Genomic DNA, 24,172 nt, shown 5'->3' on the forward strand with positions numbered 1-24,172 from the left:
TTAACTTTTTTACATTTTTCTACCTGGATTATTGAGCATGCATCAGGATAAGACAGAAGTAAACACTGTGAGCTGGGCGGAGGGGTCGGCTCAAGAAGGACGAGGGAAAATAGAATGTAGGTGTTATAATATTGAGGAGCCATGCTCTTTTTTTTTTTGGATCTCATTTGTTTTTTGTTTTACAGTTTTACCAAACAAATAAAAAATTATAAAAGTGATTAGTTTAAAAATATACACAGCAAGACAGAATCCTGGTAAAACACTGAGCGCTAAATCAGATTCAGGCTGTATGATTCCATTAAGTCTCATTATTTCTGTAAAATCAAATCTCCTGTCAAAGCAACATGAAATGTAATTATGTTCGAGGGTTTCAGGGAAGTTTTCCATTTTGCTAACATGAGTACGGACACATAATGCCACTTTAAATAAGGACAAAACCCTAATGGCCAACTCTTAGCTGTTTTCCAGAGGATAAAAAATGAGCAACTGAAATATATACATACCTTATGCAAATCAAAAAATACAGTTTCTGGGATTTTCTGGAATATTTATAATACTTGTATCTTACTTATTTGACAGTAATACAGTAGTGCATGGGAAAATTTAAATATATATTTTTTGTTGTTTTGTTTTTTGGATAATGAGTAACGTTTGCTGCTAAAAAGAAAAAACACATTTGAAATAATAATAAAAGAAACTTGTTGCATTTCAATTTAATCTGATTTCTGTTGTTTTGATTTAATCTTTTTCAGGACCAGAGAAGAGGACTGAAAGACATTCAGATTACTCACCCTGCAAGGGATAATTTTTTTTAACATTCTTTTTTTTCCCACTAATTTAAACATTATATGTACTTTGACTGATGTACCCTATAGTGGTAAACCTTCCTGTGCCATCTACTCCTGCTGATTGTATTTAGGTTGAGATGCAGCAACAAGGTTTTAATAAATTGAAAATCAACAAATAGTCAATTGATCATTAAAACTGCCCCAGTTTGCACATTTGAGATTCACCCTGTTGGCTTTGACGATGTATATTAACTTTATGTAGGACCCTTCCATTAATAATATAAAAAGTGCTGCAAAATGTGATAACTATTCTTGCAATGAGAAAACAGTGTTTCCACAGGTTTACAATGTGTCGTTGAGTAAACATGCTGATCATGAACGGCAGTTATGTAGAAGCAAGGAGTAAAAGTGTATTTTTGAAAGAGGTTGAAGCGTGTATATGTATTTCAAAATAAAAAGAGCTTTACCTGTAAAATGAAATATTGAAAGTCTTTTGTTTAATTTCTCAAATCTCACCATGTTTCATGGTTTATGCATTCACAGCATGTACGACAGAGCAGAGTCTGTCCGAGATAATGTTGACGTATCTGATGGCATTTCTGCCACCTGTTCAGACCATCATCTGTCTCACTTTGCTTTCCTGAAGGGCAAGACACTGTGGCAAAGACATCAGTCTGACTAATTTGTGGCCATTACCAGTGGCAACCTGATTAATGGTGGAAGTGCAGTTACAGCTATCTCATCAGCAGGTGGAACAAAACAGTCATTATTTGTCTGAGCGTCAGTGTGTGCAAGAAAATACATTAGTCACTAAAGCTCAAAGGTTTAAGGAAAATGTTCTAAGCAAAAATGTGTCTCTTAAATATTCCTAAAAGGCCAACATAGCCATTTGGGGACCAATCAGTGATAATTGTCCCATTATGCACCAATATAAGCACTTCAAATGTTCACCCCTAAAATAAGAGAACCAGCTGTAATTATGCAATGTAGCCAGCAGAGGGTGCATGAAGACTAGATTCAAGTCATGGCTATTCACTTAAGTTTCATTGACATTCATCACAGTTGAAGCAGCAAGCAATACTGTGTAGCATATTTTGCTGAACAGAACATGGTATGTTTATTTTAACTGATCTGTAAAATAAAAAAAATAAAAAAATCTACAATGAGAAATTATCTTCAATCCTCCAACCCGCTTGGCATTATGTGCCTCTCAAGTTAGCAAGCTAACATTTAGATAAACTAACATAGGCTATTGCCTTGTGAAACTTTAGCCAGAATAATAAATCTAATGTAGCATTAAATACATATCCGTGTTAGTAATGTTATTTTTGTCATCCTCAGTGAAATGAATTGTCAGAAATGTTTACTTCTCTGCAAAGAAAAAAAATAAAAAGCTGCTTCATCATACATGGCTGACTGTTTAAACCATGAACAGGGAAAGGCAGTGGTGTAGTCTACATTTTTGTAGTGGGTATACTGCGTTTACAAACCAAAGTACACCGGTAAAGTAATTGTCAATTTATTTTATTTTTAAGCAAATTGAACATTTCCAAATTTATCTGATGCTTATATTTGAATAAAAGCACAGCAAACTTTGTACAACAGCTGGCTTTGCATTAAAACATGTTATAGAATTTATAAAACAGTATCAAAGCAAAACATGTTAGAGTATTAAGTATTAAGTACAGAATTATACAAAAATTGGCTGGATACGCAAATGTAATAAACAAGCACTGCATACAGATAGATTGTTATGGAAGCATTTAACTGCCGTTTAACGTATCAATGACACGTGCCCAATGATAAGTTACATATCACTGGCCACTTGTACTGTAAGTGGGTATACTGACATTCTTGAGCTTTTCTAGTGGGTATAGTCCGTATGCCCCCGTATCACATGAACTACACCACTAGGGAACTGTGTTTCTTAGTTTAATTTATATTTTGTAACACACATGATAACTTTATGGTGAATAGTGGAGGACAGAATACTGTTTTTATGACCAGTGCATGACTTATAAATGTAGTGTGGGACTAAGTATAATGTGGGACTGATTTGCTTAGCTTCATGGTTGCTAACAGCCGTGCTAAATAAACAAGCCCCGCTCCACTTGCTGTTTATTTAGATTTTTGGAGGTGGACAAACTTTAAAAGAAATTCAGCCATTATATACCAGTAGGTTATCAGCAGTTGCCATCCCCTCCCAATATCGTCATCAGCAATAGCCAAAATGTCCATATCGGTCAGGCTATGTATATCAGGAGGATGTGGAGAAGTCAGCCAGGTTTAAAAACACCAAGAATGTTTGAAACCGACAATGATTAGTGCCGCTCTATAGTTTTTTAGTCCAGCCTTCTGTAGCCACTGGTGCAATATTTTGATGTCACCTAACTAAGAACCACTAAGGACCACCAAGAAAATACCAGAAGTTGCCACAGTCTTGAGGCTGTAAACAGAAAATATCAAGGTCTTACAGTTCTTGCGACTCGATAGAATAGATACACTGAAGGTACATTAAGGAGAATATGAAGCATGTTCTCCATCACACCATCCAAAGAGCACTCTCAGTGACAGGGCAACAATAGGTCTAGAGCCACCCAGGTCTGAGACTGAGCAATACTGGATGAGCATATTGGAGAAGGTAGCATCACACAACACCAATGATCCCTGGCTACTGGATCAAAGATCTGACCTTACAGCCCACAGAAGAACAAGCATCCCACTGGCAAGCATCCAAGACAGAGTCTTAGGTATGCTAGACTTGCTGCAGGCCCTGACATGATCTTCACCTACTGGCACCAATAACCATTGGTTGACAAAACTGTTGCACAAAAAATGTAGGACCAGACACAACTGTATGTGCACTGACTGAATTGACTACAAGAAAGCCTTATGGTTCAATGTCATACACATGCTTCCTTGAGTGCTTGAAAGTTTACAACATCAACAGGACACTCAGATCCTTCGTCAAGAACTGAATGGGAATGTGGAAAACAAATCTAAAGGTCAGTGGCACAACAACAAAGTCCATGCTCAATAATCCAGGTATAGAATCCAACAATGTTCAGTCAGGTCATCTGAAGGTCATTTTTTTGTGCTGAGATGTTTGGCCCTCCGTCCGAAGGGCTTCATCAGTCTAAGGAAACACCAAACAAAACTGATTCTCCACCAGATGGAGGGTGAAATGTCTCAGCACAAAAAAAAAAAAAAAAAAAAAAAAACGTCCAGATGACCTGACTGAACACTGTTGGGTCAGTGGCACATGTTTCACCTTTCTGGTGACTTAGATAGGGCACCTGCCTGCATTTTACAACCTGCTGTTAAGCACTGGACTGGGCATCTCTACACAGCCTGTGTCTTGGATCATGCCTGGCAGATTCCAGCTTCTCTTGCTCTTGTGCTGCCATGATTAGTGTCTCTGTGCTGCCCATCAGTCCAGCCCACTGCCAGTACATTCAACATGCATTCTGCAAATTAAATGTGCAGTTAATCCAAAAGCAAATATCACAAAATCACAACAAATAAGAGCTAGGAAATAATTTACACAAAGTGCGTGACAACATTGATTACTATGCAGAAAAAAACGTTTGATATTTTTTATTAAATCTTTACAGCCTCGTGTTTAACCTGTGTAGACTGTTTGAAATTGTGTTTCTTTTTTTTTTACATTTTAATTCTTCTCTCAGAGATTTTGCACAATGGAGGTTCGTGCTTCTCAAAACAATCAAAACGCTGTTTGGTTGATGAAAGTTTGAGCAACTGTGTCTAAATGACATAATGCTATAGTAGTACGCTTGATTTTATTTCCTTTTAGTTTTTAATTTAAAACAGTTCCGAGAATTATATTTAGGATTGCAACGGTATGTGAATGCACCAATAATGTTTATATTGCAAGTCAGCAGGATTTCCAAAATAAAAGAACTGACAACATAAATCTTGTCTTCATGGAAATTCCTCTACCAGAGTCTCCTTCTAAGAAAACAAGATTGCTTACATTTTACATTTTTCCATAACACAATTTCTTAATTATTGTAAAATCTTTAACCACATATGTAAATATGAGGAGAAAGGCAACTCGCAAAGCATGTGTCCATCCCAGTTTGTCCACACAACCAGTGCTGATCTATCTTGACTTGATGAACACTTAGTGAATGTTTTCTCTTCAATTCAGTTCAATTCAATTCAATTCAAAAATATTTTATTAATCCCAAAGGGAAATTAATTGTAGCTCATCCCAGTTTCATTAGAGGTGTTCTAGATGCTGATGGCTTTGGGCAGGAAGGATCTCTTGCAGCAGTCCACCCCACAGCAGATCTGAAGAAACTGGCTACAGATGCCAATCCGTTCATCCAGACCAAGCAGACCTCTCAGTCCTCCTGGGCAGCAGGACTGCCTGAATGCTGGGCAGAACTCATCCCCGAGCAATGGCTATTCCTCCCAGCAGCCTGCTGAGCTCATTGTCGCCTTGTTGGACAAAACTGTATGTGCTTTGTGACGATCTTGGTCCTCCCACTGTCACAAGCGACGTTTCCCACCACCTCCAAGATCTCAGCAGTCAGGCAGTCGAGCAATGCCTCCAGGAAGATGGGAATGCATCCATGGCACCTCCTTTACAGGACGTAAAGGTAAACCTCCTTTAAAAATCTCAAACACCGTTCAGGATGTTTGAGATTTTTCCAGGCAACAATAATCAATATTCGCACAGTAGTTGGTGAGGGAGGAGATAAAAGAAAATGTTTTCTTTATTAACTTGAATTTCTGAAAAAAATATTCTATCACTGAACAGAATTATAATAAAAGCAACATTTTAGGCAATCTCCTGTTCTATTAAAAAAAATAAAATAAACATCCAGATTTAATACTTTCATACATCACTGTTGTTGTGAAAAAAATGCTATTTCACTGCTGGCGTCATCGAGTCCTCCAGAGGTCGCGACTTGACCTCAATCTCAACTCAGAAATGACACAACTAAGAAGAATGATGTCATATACTGTGGTCTGCTGCTCAGTTCTTAAAGAATGTGCAGTTTAATCAAAAATAAAACACTTTCAGTCATAAACTTATAAGCTAAAATAATAAACCAAATTTCTTTGAGTCACATTGGGAACGTTGGCATGCCTCTCACAAGTTACATTATTATTTATCTGTTAATTGTCACGTTGTTAAAAACTATAAAAATCATGTAAAAACATGCTTCTTTAGTGCTGTTGAATAAAACAGCTCTCTAGGGCAAAACTAAAATGTGAAATTTTTGCACAAGTACCATATAAAGAATCTGTCTGTTAATGTTTTCCAGAGCTTTACATGGCAAGCTAACAGCTTGTCTTTGACCTTAATGCACTTTAAAAGACAATAACCCCAACACCCCCCACCCCCAATGTTAACATAAACTTTGCGATTATATAAACAATGAATAACAGTTTCTAAATAGAATATATTGTGTATGTTGAAATTCAGAATATATTGGAGGTGTAGATGTCTGTGATGGTGGGGAGGCTGACTCCGACAGACTTCTGTGCAGCCTTCACCACAAAGCTTTGCAGAGAGTGGTGAAGGCTGCACAGAAGTCTGTTGGAGTCAGCCTCTCAACCATCACAGACATCTACACCTTCAGATGCAGGAAGAGGTCCACCTGCATCGTGAAGGACCCCACTCACCCAGCACACACTTTTTGCCCCGCTCCCCTCAGGCAGGAGGTTAAGGAGCATTAAGTGTAGAACCACTAGACTGAGGAACAGCTTCTACCCTGAGGCTGTTAGACTTATGAATCTCTAACCAGGAAAATCACTGCAAAAAAAATCACATGATGTCGCTGCTGATCTGTTTCATGTTGCTGCTGATCTGTTTCATGTTGCTGCTGATCTGTTTCATGTTGTTGTGTTCATTCGTGCTATCTGCTCACACATACTCATGTTCGTGCTGCTGTTATGCGTATTGTTTTTGTACTACTAGTGCTTAGCGTATATTTAGTTAACGTTTTTCTTAGTTCATATCTTAGATCTTATTACTGTTTTTCTTTAGCATTTTATACTTTTGTTGGATGTAACTGGGACCCTGTGTACACAATTTTGTTCCACCTCATGTACCACATGTGATGCGAATGACAATAAAGAACCTTGAATCCGTGAATGTTTAGCATTGTTTTGAAATAAACATTTATTTTCCCAAAAGGATCCTTGCTTTCAAATGTCTAAATTGCAGCATTCAATCAAGATTTGTTCTTTGTTATCTTGGGTGTAAATTTTGAATCAAATAATCTAAAAAAATAATAACAGATTTTTTTTTTTGTTCGATTTGTTTGTACAGTTAATTGCTCCATCTGTTTTTCCTAGTTTTTATTTGTAACCTTTTTACTTTTAGCCCACAATCATTCATTCTGTGTCAGTGGTAATGACATCACATGGATTCTCTGTATTGCACAGTTTTCCTACGGTAATACCATCTTACCTTCTCGAAAACATGAAAAGCTCACACACCGCTTGACTATTTTTACAGCAGGCAATAATTTCATTTTCGTACGCATATGGCTTGATACAATGTGCTTCAGTTAGAATCCAGCTCTTAGTGATTAAAGAGCCTCCATTGGGAGCAGTTAGTCTCAGTTTGATGTGGTATTGACGTTCACATTGATAACCTCCAATAATTCTCTAATGCAGGCCCACCCCTGTGCACACTGTGACATCCTGAAAAGGAATTAGCACACATAACTTTCAGCAGGGTATACATTTCTGTTTATCGCTCTAAGCTGCCTTCAAAGCAATAAAAATATATATTTTTATTATTATTTGTCAATAATAAATTAAAATATTGTCCTAATGCTCTGTTTTTCTAATGTCAGTGTTCACTTTTATTGAATATCACCTGTATTTTAATGTCCAGAGTGAAAACCAGATTCCTGCTTTGTTTATGCGCATTTTTCTTATGAGTCTTTTGCATCATATTATATCACTCCCTCAAAAACATATGTTTAGCTGTAAATTAACTGCACCTCAGCTGAATGAACAGTCCTTTAAATAGTTAATAGACATTTTGAGTAACTTTCTTGTAAACGTTATATTCATTATGCCCTTGCAGTGGTGCAACTGTGTTGTGGGTTGCAAGATTGCATTAAAGTAAAATAAGGCAGGCACGTGAATCAGCTTCAGTTCTCCATTTTATTCAATTTATTTATTGGTATTATTGTTATTATATTTGTTAGACTTCCATTCACAGTAATTGCAAGCCGCAATAAACGGAAAAAATATGTTTTCTTTATTTTTCTTTTTTGAAGTCATTATCATATTTGCACTTATCACAACAACTGCAATGTTTAAAGCAATCACTTCAGGTACAAAATATTCAGAATTGTATAAGAAAACATCCTTTATTTCTTAAATAGTTCCAGAATGTGTTTTGGAAATATTTATTTTAATATCAGGTATGTTCTGGAATGGTTCTTTGTTTTGTTTGCAGCTAGCCAAAACAATTAAAAAGCTTTAACTAATTTAACCACAACAGTTCAGACGCTTTGAGTTGCCGGACGTCAGCCCAATGGTATCTTTGATCCACTTCAGATAAGGCTTATGGCAGATCTTCATGAAGCCAGCTGGTCCTCTGCATGCATACTGTGTATCCATTGTGAAAGAGTCGACTCCATAAAGCCTGCCTCTGAACACGACTCCTCCACCAGAATCACCCTGTGAGGCATGAACAGAATGTTTTAGCAAACGTTGTAGCCCACTTGTCTATTTACATGTTGATGCACTTATCAACAGGTAAATTATTTTAAGTTTGATTTGTCAACTTACATAACATTTATCCACACCAGGGCTTTGACCACAGAACCACTGCTCGTTATCGTACCAGTAAACTGGATGTTTCAAATTGATCTGAGAACAGTCGGCAACTTCTATATCTGCACACTGGAGAATTGGGTTCGAACCAGGTTCTGATGGTAAAAGGAAAGAGTTTACAGTTTAAACAAAAATGTAATTTGAAATAAAGATTTGTTTTTCACTTTTTGTTTTTTTGTTCTTTGACCAGCAACCCCACATCAGTTATTCTCAAAGGTTTTCAGACATTTTTATTATGTTATATTTTTACTTGTTCATAAATAAATAAAAAATCAATTAAAAAAAATCAGATTACAAGAGTACTGGAAAGATTTTCAGTGTAATTTTTTTAATCACCAAATTTACTAAGGCTTTATGTTTATAAAATAAAATTAAAACCACTCACGTCTTTCATTATTTGGGCCCATTGTTGAAGAAGCTTGACCAGAAATCTGCACCATGTCATGTCTGAAAATAGGATTTTGTTTGTTTGTTTGTCATAGTTAAAAAAAAGGCAGATAAAAAAAAAAATGGAAGCATGAGTTTACAATTTGACAATTGTTGTCTATTTGCATCAGTTCATCATTTATCACTTATACGCATTTATTTTATTTTTATTTTTTGCTGTTTTAGTCCTTAACACTCAGATGCTCCCAGTTATCAGAGACTAAATTCAAATTAGAATATGGGGAAAAAAAAAACATATTAGGTTTTTCAAAGTAACAGCTAAAACAATTCTTTACATGTTCTGAATTGTGGAAGAAAATAAATAAAATATTTACAGTGTTTATATTTAAAAAATGCCAGTGCATCATTTACTACTCACACACGAGGCTGGTTTGCACAGTCAGGAAGGTCAATTGGTTTCACGTTTGATGGAATTTGGACTGAGTCAGGTAACTTCAGTAGCATCAAGTCGTGGCGCCTCACTTGTCCGTGTGATACGTCTTCATACATTTCAGGTGATGCTGATATTTGTACTGGCAATGATGAACCAGTATGCACTCCTAAAACAGCAGTAGTACCCCTGTAAGCAATTAAACATATGAGGTTATTGGGAGGTTATCGTGCAACAAAATTAAAGTAATACAATATATAGAAACTTCATGTATAACAAATACTGTATTATTTAGCAGTGGTTGTAAAATAAAATCATACTGTTAATCAAAAGTTGTGTAAGAATTCACGAGTATTAAATGTTCAGATTTTCTTACACTCCATTTGTCCAGCAATGAGCTGCGGTCAGAATCCACCGATTTGGGATCAGTGAGCCTCCACAGAACTCCCCATTGCTTGTTAACAGTAAAACATGATGGAGACTCTCAGTAGGGCCACATGGTCGACCCCCAATGATTCTCTTTTCCAGATTTACCACAGAGCTTGTCCCGACACCTAAAAAGAGAGCCACTTACTGAGAGTTTGAATTTTAGGTCATAACTGATCGGGTTTGCCAAATGGTATTTAATCCATCCCCTCCCTGTTCATGGACAACATGGTCTTTAAATTAAGAAAATATAAATGCCATCAAGTTGATGACTGACAATGTAAGAAAATAGAAAAGCACAAATCAAACAACACATTTATCCTAAACCAATAAGGCAAAATTAAGAATGGAAAAGGGAAAATTGTACAACGACTCACCGACCCACAGAAAACTCAAGACAAGCTTTAAAGCAGCCATTTCTGCCATTAAGAGCCTAGTGACCATTGTCTGGGGTCCCTTTTAAACTCTCCCACTCGGTCCTATTGACCAAGAACCCATAGCTTACATGACAAGAAAACCACAGGAGTTAGGTAATTGTACGTACAGCATTATGAAATCTTAAATACTCATCAACATTTCAGTTCTACTTCTCTATATGATGTTTTTCATTGGAGACTGTCTAGACAGGCAGACACTTATTATTATCCACCTGAAGAGGGTCTTGCTCTTCTACCAACTTTAATGTGGCCCGAACCGCAACGTGTACCCCCACAAATATTGTATCAAAACCAACTGCTCGGCACCACGATGTGTGATGTTACTTTTATTGGTGTTTCAAGTTACCATGGGGACATAATTTTCAAATAAATATCTCAGCTATTTTAAAAGATAGCTGAAATTTAGTGTTGTGGTAGCTGAGAGCAAGGCCCAATAAATCCCGGATTCAAAGAAAACATTCACAATATCCACCAAAACTAATTTTAAATGGCTTTAACTCTATTTTTACACATATAGAGCTTAAATTTGGTGTGTTTATAGCTGAAAACGCCAAATAAAACATCCAAGATAGTCACCATAACTAAAATTTTAAATATGACTATAACTCATTGATTTTTTTTTTTTTTTTTGCCACAGGGAATTGAAATTTGATATGGTGGGAGCAGAGAAACTGTGTTGCAAGAACGTTTTGAATTGCACTGCATCAGACCACAACTCTCTCCAAAAAATAGTGAAGACAACTGAAAAGATCCATCTTTCGTGGTCATTTTCAACAACTGTTGCATCTGGAGTGCTCTCAGATTATGGAGGACCGGTTTCTCACATCAAATGGACTTTTTACTCTCCTGCCATCTGGGAGAAGGTACTGCAGCATTTGGACCAACACAACCAGACTGTGTAACAGCTTCATCCCACAAGCCATCAGAGTCCTCAACTCTAGACTCTGAAACAAACATGATGGACTCTGATACACACACGACTGACTCTGATACACACACATGATGGACTCTGATACACATACATGATGGACTCTGATACACATACATGATGGACTCTGAAACACACACATGATGGACTCTGATACACACACATGATGGACTCTGACACACACACACATGATGGACACTGATACACATACATGATGGACTCTGATACACACATGCAATGGACTCTGACACACACACTTGATGGACTCTGATCCACACACACACGATGAACTCTGATACAAACACAATGGACTGTGATACACACACATGATGGACTCTGATAATCACTCATGATGGACTCTGATACACACACATGATGGACTCTGATACACACAAACGATGAACTCTGATACACACACATGATGGACTCTGATACACATACATGATGGACTCTGAAACACACACATGATGGACTCTGATACACACACATGATGGACTCTGACACACACACACATGATGGACACTGATACACATACATGATGGACTCTGATACACATACATGATGGACTCTGACACACACACTTGATGGACTCTGATGCACGTACTTGATGGACTCTGATACACACACACGATGAACTCTGATACAAACACAATGGACTGCGATACACACTCATGATGGACTCTGATACACACACATGATGGACTCTGATACACACACACGATGAACTCTGATACACACACATGATGGACTCTGATACACACACATGATGGACTCTGATACACACACATGATGGACTCTGATACACACACATGATGGACACTGATACACATACATGATGGACTCTGAAACACATACATGATGGACTCTGATACACACACACAATGGACTCTGACACACACACTTGATGGACTCTGATACACACACTTGATGGACTCTGATACACACACACGATGAACTCTGATACACACACATGATGGTCTCTGATACACATACTTGATGGACTCTGATACACACACACGATGGACTCTGATACACAAAGGTGATGGACTCTGAAACACATACATGATGGACTCTGATACACACACACGATGAACTCTGATACACACACATGATGGTCTCTGATACACATACTTGATGGACTCTGATACACGCACATGATGGACTCTGATACACACACATGATGGATTCTGATACACACACATGATGGACTCTGAAACACATACTTGATGGACTCTGATACACACACACGATGGACTGTGATACACAAAGGTGATGGACTCTGAAACACATACTTGATGGACTCTGATACACACACACGATGGACTCTGATACACAAAGGTGATGGACTCTGAAACACATACATGATGGACTCTGATACACACACATGATGGACTCTGATACACACACATGATGGACTCTGATACACACACAGGATGGACTCTGATACACACAGGTGATGGACTCTGATACACACATGATGGACTCTGATATACACACAAGTGATGGACTCTGATACACACAGGTGATGGTCTCTGATACACACATGATGGACTCTGATACACACATGATGGACTCTTGTTCATATTCAAACTACTGTTCATATTCATACTACTGTTTACATTCACACTATTGTTTACATTCACACTACTGTTTACATTTGCACTACTGTTTATATTCATACTACTGTTTACATTCACACTACTGTTTACATTTGCACTACTGTTTATATTTACACAACTATTTATATTCACACTGCTGCTTATATTACACTACCGTTCATATATATATTTTTACTAGCCTTATTGCATATGTCACTTTACCTACAGCAATATCAAGGACACACACTCTCATGATAGACTATGACACACACAACGTAAATGTGTTGTAATGTTTTTGCAATCTGCTCAAGTTTTTGCATTTTTTGCACCACTCACCTTACTCTGCCTACATCTCTGCTGCTATAAAAAAGTTTAAAAACTTTACCCTGCTAACTGCATATCAGAACATGTTCTACCTTATCCAAACCCGACCTTGAGAAGCTAATCCATGCCTTTGTCACGACCCGATTAGACTTTACTATACTATACCATACCATTTTATTTAAGGTCGTTTTCACACCAGATAGTCCGGTAGACTCGGTTCGGTTCGGGACCAATATTCATGACCTTTTGTTTACATTTGAGCTGGTGCGTTTGCATTCACACTGCACTGTGCAGTCGAGTCAACCTGTTGAACCGACCTATTCCCCCGCTCGCCTGTGGAGGCGCTGCACCAAGAACTACTGAAAGAAATGACACAAAACCTCTGAAGACACGTCTTCTTCTTCTGTAAATAAAAACAAAAACGAAGTGGCATCAAGTTTTAGCAGTTTTAGGAGTTATATTTTGTCATTTTTCAAAAATGGACTTAGCATGAGCAGAAGATGAGACAGAAGACCATGGAGAATATTGTTTTTCCACACAAGGCAGCTGACGGCTCCATATAAGGTAAAAGAAATGCGTGTTTTTTTGTCCTGTGGAGCGGGGTCCGGTCTGTTTACATTCACACTGTACTCGAACCGCGCTGGAGTTCTCTTCTACCGGACCGAGACCTAGGTTTTAGCCCGGGCCAGAGTTCGCCTTTTTGTTCCGTGACAGAGTTCGATGGCGTGTTCACACCTCCCTAAACGAACTGGACTTTCTAGAAAAACGAGCTAGAGTTCGATTAAAGTGGACTAAACAGGGCCACACGTTGATGCTGGAGCACAGGATGAATGCACCCTAAAACAGCGACAAGGCCAACCAAAGTGCTGTCTATTTCTATAGTCTATGTCTATAGACTATTGCAATGCAATCTATGCTGGGGTCAGCCAGGCCTCCATCTCACGTCTTCAGCTCGTCCAGAATGCTGCTGCTCAGCTTTTATCCGGAACTCATAGGTCTGAACATATTACGCCTGTTCTGTCCTCCCTTCACTGGCTCCCTGTGCATACTAGGATAGTCTTTAAAATTATTCTGTTGACCTTCAAATGCTTAAATGGCCTCACACCCCTTTACCTCTTTGAGCTACTGGAACCCTACGTTCCCTCTTGGGCCCTGAGATCATCCAATCTGCTGCTTTTGGCTGTTCCTAAAACAAGACTGAAGCTCAGAGATCGGGCATTTTCAGTCATGGGCCCCAAACTCTGGAACAACCTGCCCCCCAACATTAGACAGGCCCCTCCCTTCCAACTTCAAATCCGTGCTAAAAACACATCTGATCTCGCAGGCATTTCACACAGTGTAAATTGATTTTGTGGGTTTTGGGGTTTTTTTGTTCTGCGATCCTATGTTTTAAATGCTTTTTTATTAATTATTCAGTATTATTAGTAGTGTATGATTTTTTTTCCATTAATTTTACTCCCATTGATGTTGTTGTTAAGCACTTTGATAACAGGTTCTGTTTTAAATGTGCTCTATAAATAAAGTTGACTTGACTTGACTTATGTACAGTACCACCTACACATGTACTAATCAACATGTGTCTCTTGTCCTGTCTCAATTATTTGTTTAGATTAGAATGTTTAGATTAGGTTAAATGCCTTTTTGCATTTATTTTAGGTCTGTTTTACATATCTGCACTATGTGTTGTATTGTTGTTGCACTTTATGTTATATGTTGCACCGTGATCCTGGGGAACACTGTTTAATTTCAATATGTACTTGTACGTAGATGAAATGACAATAAAAGCTCTCTGACTCTGAGTGGACCCCAACACACTATCAAATCAAAATTTCAAAATGGCTGCCACAAGACAGCCCTCATTAAAGTTTCTCAAGGTTCAAGGTTCTTTATTGTCATTCACATCACATGTGGTAGATGAGGTGGAACGACATTGTGTACTCAAGATCCCAGTTACACCCAAAATAGCAAAAATATAAAGTATAAAAAGAAACAGTATACAAGGATCTAAGATATACACTAACCAATAATAATGTCATATAATATGGTGTATTAAACAGCAGCCTGAACATGAGTCTGTAGTGAGCAGATGGGTATGAATACAGCAGCTTAAAGGCAAGAAATCAGCAGATTGGATAATCAACAGCACAAATAAAGTGACATCACCAATTAAAGTGGGATTACAGTGATTTTTCTGGTTAGGGATTTATGAGTCTTAAGGCTCCAACAGACTCGGGTGGACCTTGGTCCACGCGTACAGGATTAGACTTGAAGTGAATGCTTGCGGGCATGTCCGTGCAAAGCTCAATGAACACACACGGACACACACATTGTGCGACACCGCGTACGCATACGTATACATATTATGCTCATAATACGAGCAAATTAAAATCAGGTCCAGCGTGGCTGCGAGAGGGTCTGAAGATTTCCTGGTATGCTGGTTTGATGTGTGAGTTGCAGCTGGTTTTTTTTAGAACTTTTTATTAACAACATACACAGAACACTGCTGCCGCTCGCTCAATCAATCCAATCCAATGCGTGTCAGCAAATGACCATTCGGCAAACTCAATTTGTCCTGAAGGTAAATGCCCCTTGCCTGCGGAGCTGGCTGCAGCCGATCACGGTTTATGCTTGAGTATGAAATCTCAATCGTCTGCGGACAGTGCGCGCAGTTTCAGCCCGGACTGAGGTCTGCCCGAGTCGGTGAGAGCTTTACTAGCTTCAGGGTAGAAACTGTTCCTCAGTCTAGTGGTTTTAGACTTAATGCTCCGCAACCTCCTGCCTGAGGGGAGTGGGGCAAAATGTGTGTGTACTGGGTGAGTGGGGTCTTTCATGATGCAGGTGGCCCTCTTTCTGTATCTGGAGGTGTAGATGTCTGTGCTGCTAGGGAGGTTGATTCCAACAGACTTCTGTGCAGCCTTCACCACTCTCTGAAGAGCTTTTATTTCTGCAGCTGTGCAGCCTCCATGCCACACGTTGATGCTGGAGCACAGGATGCTCTCCACTGCACACCTGTAGAAGGAGATGAGGACTAAAATTTCATTCAGGCCTAAGAAATTTGACCCAACTTGGCCCCAGCCCGTAGCCATTTTTTCCGAACCTGACATTGAACTGTAATTACAGGCCCTTACTTTTTTTTATTAAACTTTTACTGTTTTTGTAAGCAAATCAGTTTAACATGATATTTTTAAAACATAATGAAAGGAAGATATAAAATTTCTTGTTTATTAATGAGTCACTAAATGGATTTTAGCATACAAAACGAATAGCCTAAAAAGAAAAAATCAACTTTAAAGATAGGCTATTATACAGATAAACAAAAATATTTTTAGATCAAAATTATTTGGAAAAAATATAGAACAAGGCTATTTTAATTGAATGTGCTGCTCGCTTCAGCTTTGTAGCTTCAGATACTTCCTTCACCACAGATTACAGCAGGGTGCAGAGACGCCTGTGGCCAGTGATCAGGTGATCCATCTGAGCTTAAGATTTTTTTTTACCTCTTTAAACCGGAAGGTTAGCGGGCATGCACGGCTAACGATCCCATTGTCCATCTGAACTTTTTTTTTCCCTTGTCCTGTCCGGCATTGTGACACTTAGAATTATTGTCTAAATTTCAAAGTGATGCCCAACAGATTTATTTTCACAAGCAGAGCATTATGGCTGGCCTTAATGCTCTGCTTGATATATAAATTCAACTTAAGTAGAATTTGCTTTGGGCTTATTTCAGATGTAATGGACATGGGGATGAAAAAACAAAGGCGAAAAGTGGGAGAAGGGTTAAAAGGTAAAGAAGGAGATAGGAGTAAAGGAGAGAGAGCGTTATAAAGAGAACACAAATCAACATTATTGAAGTCTGCCTCTAGACCTGCGGAAAGAAAAAAAAAACAAGACAAAACCGAGAAACTACAACAACAAATAACATGTGTAACTTATAACATCATTAGAAAGTATTTTATACAGTACATAGTAATACAAGATGTATTTAGTGGTCTCCACAACCCAACTGAGTGTGTATCTGATAAACACCTGAATCTAAACACTTGTGTGAGCATGCTTGTCACTATAAGGTTTCTCCATAAAAATGTTCAATAGTGGATGTGGGGACCCACAGACCTATCCCCATAGGACACGATGGTAACACAGGAAAGACCGGAGCCACAGCCACACAGCGGTCCCCAAGCCCAGAGCCCCGAGAGTCTACCAACAGGGACAATCGCACCTCCCCAGAGAGAAGCCCCGGGCGATCCTCAGCAACAACAATGCAGAAGCCCCAGGAGGCTGCAGCGACGAGTCCACAGGCCCCGCCGGCAACCCGCCCCTCCAGAGCAGATCCAGCCATGGACACCGAGCCCCGAGTCCCGAGGTCATACCAACACCCAACAGAGGCCCGACAAAGCAAGGGCACCCAGGCCCTAGCAGGCAGCCATCAGGGCGGGCTGGAACACACCCAATCACCCAGTCCCAGATGCCGAGAGCCACCAATGCATCGGCAGCAGGGGGGGCCCACCACTAGAGGGGAGCGTGGCCCAAATTGATCCAAGAGAGGGGACCACTTAAAACCCAACCCAAACATAAACAGGCGCATCTAAAAAAGTTAAGTCTGGTCCTCTGGATATTCAAAAAATAAAAAAGTAGAAACGTTTCGTCTTTCATCCGAAAGACTTCTTCAGTCTGAGGTGCTGTATTCAGCTCAGTCTTATAAATAGCACCTTCTAAGAGTGAATCAACCAGGACCATTAGCCTAACGCTGGATTGTTAGCACACTGATGGCTGCTTGCTATTCACAGGGGGCTGAGTGATACTAGCAATAACAGCATTGTAAGAGGGGGACAACTGAACACGGAGGCCTGACCAGTCACTGCATAGCTCTTAGGAACTGGGATGACGGTGCCAGTCTTCAGGCAGGTGGGAACAGTTGCCAGGGTGAGGAAGGAGTTAAAGATGTCGGCCAGTACCTTGCAAAGCTGGTCGGCACAGTCTTTCAGCACCCTCCCCGGGATGGTATCAAGGACAGTGGCTTTGTGAGAATTAATCCTCCTGACCGTATTTACTTCTGCTGAGGTCATGCTGAAGAACTTCTCTTCAGATGGTGAGGTGAGTCTGGTGCTGGGTGTCTCCAGGAACTTTCTAATTTAACATAAAGTTGGTCTCTAACAAAGAACTGAGTGCACAAAAGATGTACATTATTTGAAATTAATAATTTTATACATACATAAAAAGACACTTGGAAGTGGATGGAATACTCTCTCCAGGTAGGCTAGTGGTGGGGAGGGGGGCCTCTATCTGGGCCTCTTGTTCACTATTGATGGTAGGTGATTGATAATGATTTTAACTTTATTTAAAAAATACATTTTAATTTTGATTTTTAACAAACTTTAACTCTAAAAATGTGTTTTTGAAGTTGTTAATAATACACCAATTTTAAAAGCCCTTCCTGATGATGTCACACTAAAGGTTGTGTAAAATGAGTCTTCTACTAAAGCACACAAACACATACAAATACAGTATTCCATTTATATAAGCGAGAGCAAAGTCAGTTCTAAAGTAGTTTACATGAAGGAAAGAATAATGCTACAACAACTCAAACAAGAATCGCATTTTTTATCATTTTTAGAATAAATTATTTTAAAATACTTACTAAAATTTAAAGTTTTGTGTGTTACAAATCAGCATGCAAGGTAAAAAGCAATTGTTGTCTCCTTCTGATCTTTAATCATCAGTTGGTAGTTGATTGCCTCACTTATGTAGCCATAAGTGTGGTTAAAAAAAACAAAACTGCTACCTGAAGATAAAAGTTTCTCACTGTGTTGCACAATCAAAATGTTGCTTATTTAAAAACACCCACATAAAAAGGAAAACAGTAAGAAGATGACTGACATGCACAGAGAATTACACTGAAAAGAAATCTGCATACGTTTCATAACTATTGGAAAAACTTTCACAGATGAAAAGTGGAAGTGTTTTCTTGTTTTTCATCTAGATGTGCTAATTGATCATCAAAATGTTGCGTCCCAGGTGGAACATTAAAAAAAAAAAACACAAAAAAAACATCCAGTCATCATTAGAGCAGAAGTAAGAGGAGGAAAAAATGTTTCAACAGAGAAGAAACATGCAGGAGTTGTGCACGCTTTTGGGTTATCAGTAAAAACATCAACAGAAATCTTTTGTAACAGGTTTTGTGATGAAAACTTCTTACACTCTGTACAAATATCCAGTTTTTACTTACAAGCCAAGCCCAAGATATTCCTCACTTTGAAATGTTGTAAATATTGTACCTATTCAGTTTTAACATATTTGAAAATAGGTTTAACTGGATACATTGCATTTCCTGTGAAAATGCAGCGCGAATGTTTATTGTTCAAAAACAGCTGAAATTAGCTAGAAATGTGATGAAATGTAACTGAAATTGAAGAACAAGCCTACGTTAGCAGAAGAAAGCAGAAAGAACACATCATTTTTGAATTTGGTTTAAATAAGCAGAAAAGAGGGGGGAAAGGGTACATTTTCTAAAACAGCTGAAATTAGCAAAAAAAAATAAATAAATAAAAATACTGGAAGAAGCTTAAATTACCAGAAGAAAGTAGAGACCATAATTGTGCCCAATTAGGCTGAAAGTAGCAGAAATGACAAAACTTGAATTTATCAGAAAACAGCTGAAACTAGCAAAAAGAAAAGTTAAAAAGGTAGCTGAAAAAGTAGAAAAAGCTTAAATTAGCAGAAGAAAGCTGAAAGAACCTGTTTGCCCAGTTAGCCTGAAAAAAAAAAAAGAATAAATGAGAACAAAAGAAAAAAGTGAAAAAAGTTGAAATTAGCAAAAACCTGCTGAAAAGTAGCTAAAAAACAGAAAGAAGCTTAAATTACCAGACGTGGAGAGAGCACTTTTTTGCTGAATTAGGCTGAAAAAAAGTTTAAATGCGCAAAAAAATGTGGAATTATCCAAAAAAGCTAAAATTAGCAGAAGCTGAAAAAAAAGAAACTTGCAGAAATAAGCTGAAAGAAGCATAACAAGCTGAAATTAGCAAGAAGACCATCGTCCTCGAGTATGCTGATGACACCACCATCTTGGGCCTCATCACCAACAATGACAAGAGTGCTAACAGAGATGAGGTGAAATCACTGACCAGCTAGTGTCAGGAAAATAACTTCTCTCTAAATGTCAGCAAAACAATGGAGATGATAGTGGACTTCAGGAAACAGAGTGGAGGTCAGCACTCCACCAGCTACATAAACAACGCTGAGGTGGAGCAGGTCAGCAGCTTCAAGTTCCTCAGTGTTCACATTACTGAGGATTTGTCCTGGACATTACAGACACTGTGGTCAAGAAAACCAGACAAAGACTACTTCCTAAGAAGACTAAAGAAGTTCGGTATGAACACCAGCAGCCTCACCAACTTTTATAGGTGCACCATTGAGAGCCTGCTGACAGGCTGCATCACAGGGTGGTACATGAACTGCACCAGTCAGAGCTTGAAAGAACTACAAAGGGTGGTGCAAACAGCAGAAGACATCACTGGTAGCAGTCTCCACACCATCCAGGATACCTACCACAGTCGATGTCTGCGTAAAGCATGCAGCATCATTAAGGACCACACCCATGGAAACCGGAGCACCTGGATAAAACCCACGCATGCACGGAGAGAACATGCAAACTCCACCCAGAAAGGCCCCTGGACCGGGGTTTGAACCAGGGACCTGCTCGCTGAGAGGCAGCAGCTCTACCAGTTGTGCCACCGTGCTGCCTCTGTTATTTTTCAGTGTATTCAATTCTTTATGGTTTGATATGGTTGTAGAGGTATGCACATTCATACAACAGGTCAAAAGTTAGATACATTTTTACATACTATTTCATGCAGCATGTTTTCATAAATCCCTGCTTGTGTGTGGAACATGGCGTCCATAACTTTGTGCGTATTCATACAGGAGGATCTCAAATCTGCAAGTTTAGCTTGAAGACTAAATATTTCTGAGTGTTTCAGTGATTTCTTTGCACTTTCTTTATCAGTCACATCTGCATGCATGAGTTTATTTTCTGTTTTAGATTTTTAACAATTATTATTTTTACATTTAAAATCTTGTCAAACTAATAATTCAGTGAATTTAATTTATTGTAAATATTACTACTACATTCTTTATACTTTTAAACAGTGGCTTTGAACGTTATCAGTTATTGGCTGTTATCATCCCCATAGGTTGCGTTCAGACTGTCCCTCCTGTACATCCTAGTAGGTTTAAAGTTATGTTCTTATCATTGATAATATGCAGCTTCGCCCATGCGTAAAACCGGAAGCTTTTTTTTTGTTGTTGTTATCTTTATTTAACCCTTTTCATACACCTAACCTTACACCTGACTCAGAGCACTGACCCTAAACCTAACCCCCTGACCCTTGACATATTATAAGCGATAAGAATGTACCTTTAAACCTACTAGGTTACAGGAGGGACAGTCTGAACACAACTTATGGGGATGATAACAACTAACGGCCATTTTTCGAAGCCGGTGCTTTTAAAACACTGTTGACCTGAATATCTGGACATCAGTCATGGGGTACCCATTGCTGTCCTTTTACATCTCATTAGCCAGTCACATTTTTTATTTATCCACAAAAAGGCCCATGAATAAAAAAAACTTTGCCTGTCACTTTTATAATAGCATTTTTTTTGTACCTAAGATGAAAATGACCTCATCCATCTTTGCACGTAATTTTCACTCTGTATATACAAAGACCTTTCCAAGCACATTTACAGAAAAATGCTGACATTTAAGCTAGCATGATGTCAAGAAAAGCAAGGATTTTAAAATCATTTAAAAAGCTGCAGGTGCTGCACATTTTGTTTCTTCACAGTGCCTAAGACAAATGAGCAGACAGTTGCTATAGAAAAAGCACAAGCCAAAAACACACATGCACACACGCACACGCACACACACACACACACACACACACACACACAAACATCAGACCATGCAAATATGAGCAAAGGTGCATAAACTTGATGCAACATTTGAAGAAACATGACACAAAAAGAGGGCAGCACAGTGGCGCAACTGGTTGAGCTGCTGCCTCTCAGCGAGCAGGTCCCTGGTTCAAATCCCGGTCCAGGGGCCTTTCTGGGTGGAGTTTGCATGTTCTCTCCGTGCATGTGTGGGTTTTCTCCAGGTACTCCGGTTTCCTCCCACAGTCCAAAAACATGCATGTTAGGCTGATTGGTAACTCTAAATTGTCCCTAGGTTGAGTGAGAGAGTGAATGGTTGTTTGTCTCATTTGTCTCTGTGTGTCCCTGTGATGGACTTGCGACCCGTCCAGGGTGTACCCCGCCCCTCGCACAGTGATTGCTGGACATGGGCACCAGTGACCCCCGTGACCCAAAAAATGGAATAAGCGGGTAAAGAAAATGGATGGATGGATGACACAAAAAGAGACTGAGAAGTCTGTGTGCTTCTTGTTTGGAGGTATCGATTTAAAACACCACCTTTGAAGGACATCTCAAGTACTTTTACCTAAAGATAAACCGGAAGGTGTGACCTTAAGAAGAATCTGCTCCTGATGATTTGTTTGTATCAATGAGCTTGTGTGCCAGCAGGCATCTGGCTGTGAATACAACAACACTTTCATGGACCTTCATCACCTGCTTTCTCCTCACTGCATCATGTTACCCTGCTGCATACACACTTTATGTTGTGTACTTTAGCCCCCGCTGCTGTTCAGACTGGAGCTTCTAATTATAGTTGTCTAACTGACCGGGACACAAAGTACTGGTGGGAGATCAGGTGTTTGAAAATGCTGCATGATGAGACAATGCAACTGGGTCAAAGAAAGGCTGAAGGTGAAAACAAAGATTCAGATTCATCATCCGATCCATTCTTTTGGTACCAAAAAAAAGTAAATACATCTAAATGGATTGAAGATGTCAAGATTCAATAAATAAGTTAGTTTCATATCAGTCTATCCAAAGACATTGATTAAATGTTTGAATTAAGCCCATGTTTTCTGCAACATAAACTGCATTTATTTACTTCAAACTGAGACGTTTCAGTTTATAACTTACTGAGACACATATCATGGCACCTCCACAGTGTTGTGTCAGTGACATAGAGGATGTTCTGCTTTTGGAGGAGTTTAGACTGTAAACAGCTTGTAAACATTTTACAGACCGTAAAATGCTTCCAATTTGATATTAGTTTTAAATGTATGCATTTAAATACGCCATTTGTCATGTCCTAAGAGTTTATTTTAATTTAGTGATGGTAAGCTCACAATGTCAACAACTGAAACGAGAGTAAAAAATATTGTTTTACCCTTTTTTTTAATGATCCAAATTGTGACTCAAGCAATTTTCAACCAAGAATTAATTCTATAGCAAAGTCTACTGTTATGACTGCTGGTCTATGATGAAAATTACAGTGATGTTCTTTGTCTTTTGGTACAATATGAAGCTTTACTAGATGAAATACTTACGTATTTGTAATATTTGTATGACAAAGGGAATTTTAAGGACTACATATTTACAGATAAAATATATGTACCGCTCAATTTGACTTAAAGCCTGAAATCTCAGCAATTATTTCTAAGCACTACAGTTCCCGTGAATTTTAAAAGTAGGATTTTACTTTTGAATATTTTCAGTTTTCATCATTGAATAAAACCGCAAAATAAAAAGGAACTGAAGGTATTGTTAGCTGCTGGTTCAAAACAACTATTTTTAAGCCTACATGGAGCGTGCAGTCATATTTGGACAACAACATTTAAAATGAAACAAAGCTGACTGGTCGTGTTGTCAAGGCTGATTTTCTCATTACGGGCTTTGAAGGACCACAAGCTCACTAATCAATTCATTTCAGTTTATTTATTCATTCAACCTTTATTTAGACAGGGAAATCCCATTGAGCCTCGAGGACTCATTTACAAGAGAGACCTGATTTCAACAAAGAATGATGACAACAATGGACAACAGTGACAACAACAGACAGCCACAAAAAGGCATACATACATATATATATATATATATATATATATATATATATA

The 24,172-nt window shown here is 38.6% G+C and overlaps 1 protein-coding gene across 1 annotated transcript in view; it reads right to left on the reverse strand.

Annotated features, from left to right (window-relative positions):
- Window positions 1-24,172, reverse strand: part of zgc:92360 (uncharacterized protein LOC436988 homolog) — a 506,378-nt gene that overhangs the window by 436,029 nt on the left and 46,177 nt on the right. The window lies entirely within an intron of this gene.

Source organism: Nematolebias whitei, chromosome 16 (genome assembly GCF_014905685.2).
Source record: "Nematolebias whitei isolate Nwh7 chromosome 16, NemWhi1, whole genome shotgun sequence".
Taxonomy (NCBI): Eukaryota; Metazoa; Chordata; class Actinopteri; order Cyprinodontiformes; family Rivulidae; genus Nematolebias; species Nematolebias whitei.